This window comes from Triticum dicoccoides, chromosome 1B (assembly GCF_002162155.2).
Source record: "Triticum dicoccoides isolate Atlit2015 ecotype Zavitan chromosome 1B, WEW_v2.0, whole genome shotgun sequence".
NCBI lineage: Eukaryota > Viridiplantae > Streptophyta > Magnoliopsida > Poales > Poaceae > Triticum > Triticum dicoccoides.
In genome coordinates this window covers 178947286-178950314 of record NC_041381.1, presented here as the reverse complement: position 1 = coordinate 178950314, position 3029 = coordinate 178947286, and positions in this window count along the sequence as shown.

The following is a 3029-nucleotide window of genomic DNA, read 5'->3' as shown; positions in this document are numbered from 1 at the left end:
ATCCAAAATCTTTGATCATCTCATCAAAGCGTACATTCCAACTCCGAGATGCTTACTCCAGTCCTTAGAAGGATTGCTGGAGTTTTGCATATTTGTTAGCGTTCTTCAGGATTGTCAATACCTTCTGGTTGTATCACATACAACCTTTCCTCACGAAAAACTGGTAAGCAAACTTGTTTTGACATCCATCTGCCAGATTTCATAAATGCAACTTATGCTAACATGATTCCAACGGACTTAAGCATCGCTACGGATGAGAAAATCTCATCGTAGTCAACTCCTTGAACTTGTGAAAAACTCTTCGCCACAAGTCGAGCTTCATAGACGGTGACATTACCGTCCACGTCTGTTTTCTTCTTAAAGACCCATTTATCTCAATGGCTTGCCAATCATTGGGCAAGACCACCAAAGTCCATGCTTTGTTCTCATACATGGATCCTCTCTCAGATTTTATGGCCTCGAGCCATTCGTCGGAATCTGGGCCCACCATCGTTTCTCCATAGCTCGTAGGTTCATTGTTATCTAGCAACATGACCTATAAGACAGGATTGTGTACCACTCTGAAGTAGTACACGTCCTTGTCGACCTACGAGGTTCGGTAGTGACTTGATCCGAAGTTTCATGATCACTATCATCAGCTTCCACTTCAATTGGTGTAGGTTCCACATGAACAACTTCCTGTGCCCTGCTACACACTAGTCGAAGTGATGGTTCAACAACCTCATCAAGTCTCCACCATCCTCCCACTCAATTCTTTCGAGAGAAACTTTTCCTCGAGAAAGGACCCGTTTCTAGAAACAATCATTTTGCTTCCGGATCTGAAATAGGAGGTATACCCAACTGTTTTTGGGTGTCCTATGAAGATGCATTTTATCCGCTTTGGGTTCGAGCTCATCAGGATGAAACCTTTTCATATAAGCGTCGCTGCCCCAAACTTTCAAGAAACGACAGCTTAGGTTTCTCTAAACCATAGTTCATACGGTGTCATCTCAACATAATTATGTGGTGCCCTATCAAAGTGAATGTGGTTGTCTCTAATGCCTAACCCATGAACGATAGTGGTAATTTGATAAGAGACATCATGGTACGCACCATATCCAATAGGGTGCAACTATGATGTTCGGACACACCATCACACTATGGTGTTCCAGGCGGTATTAATTGTGAAACGATTTCCACAATGTCTTAATTGCGTGCCAAAGCTCGTAACTCAGATACTCATCTCTATGATCATATCATAGACATTTTATTCTCTTGTCACGATGATCTTCAACTTCACTCTGAAATTACTTGAACCATTCAATAATTCAGACTTGTGTTTCATCAAGTAAATATACTCAACATCTACTCAAATCATCTGTGAAGTAAGAACATAACGATATTCACTACATGCCTCAGCACTCATTGGACTGCACACATCAAAATGTGTTACTTCCAACAAGTTGCTATCTTGTTCCATCTTACTGAAAACGAGGCTTTTCAGTCATCTTGCCCATGTGGTATGATTTGCATATCTCAAGTGATTCAAAATCAAGTGAGTCCAAACGATCCATCTGCATGGAGTTTCTTCATGCGTATACACCAATAGACATGGTTTGCATGTCTCAAACTTTTCAAAAATGAGTGAGTCCAAAGATCCATCAACATGGAGCTTCTTCATGCGTTTTATACCAATATGACTTACATGGCAGTGCCACAAGTAGGTGGTACTATCATTACTATCTTATATCTTTTGGCATGAACATGTGTATCACTACGATCGAGATTCAATAAACCATTCATTTTAGGTGCAAGACCATTGGAGGTATTATTCAAATAAACAGAGTAACCATTATTCTCCTTAAATGAATAACCGTATTGCGATAGACATAATCCAATCATGTCTATGCTCAACGCAAACACCAAATGACAATTATTTAGGTTTAACACCAATCTCGATGGCAGAGGGAGCGTGCTATGCTTGATCACATCAACCTTGGAAACACTTCCAACACATATCGTCAGCTCACCTTTAGCTAGTCTCCGTTTATTCCGTAGCCTTTTATTTTGAGTTACTAACACTTAGCAACCGAACCGATATCTAATACCCTGGTGCTACTAGGAGTACTAGTAAAGTACACATTAACATAATGTATATCCAATATACTTCTATCGACCTTGCCAGCCTTCTCATCTACCAAGTATCTCGGGTAATTCTGCTTCATTGTCCGTTCCTCTCATTACAGAAGCACTTAGTCTCGGGTTTGGGTTCAACCTTGGGTTTCTTTACTGGAGCAGCAACTGATTTGCCGTTTCATGAAGTACCCCTTCTTGCCCTCGCCCTTCTTGAAACTAGTGGTTTCACTAACCATCAACAATTGATGCTCCTTCTTGATTTCTACATTCGTGGTGTCAAACATCACGAATAGCTCAAGGATCATCATATCTATCCCTGTTATGTTATAGTTCATCACGAAGCTCTAGTAGCTTGGTGGCAATGTCTTTGGAGAAACATCACTATCTCATCTAGAAGATTAACTCCCACTCGATTCAAGTGATTTTTGTACCCAGACAATCTGAGTACAAGCTCAACAATTGAGATCTTCTCCCTTAGTTTGTAGGCTAGAAAACTCGTCGGAGGTCTCATACCTCTTGACGTGGGCACGAGCCTGAAATCCCAATTTCAGCTCTTGGAACATCTCATATGTTCTGTGACATTTCAAAAATGTCTTTGGTGCCTCAATTCTAAACCATTTAACATTACCGAACTATCATGTAGTCATCAAAACGTGTATGTCAGATGTTCGCAACATCCACAGACCACGTTCGAGGTCCAGCACACCGAGCGGTGCATTAAGGACATAAGCCTTCTACTGTCCGCATAATTGCTACTATCAACTTTCAACTATATTTTCTCTAGGAACGTATCTAAAATAGTAGAACTAAAGCGCGAGCTATGACATAATTTGCAAAGGGTTTTTGACTATGTTCAGGATAATTAAGTTCATCTTATGAACTCCCACTTAGATAGACATCCCTCTAGTCATCTA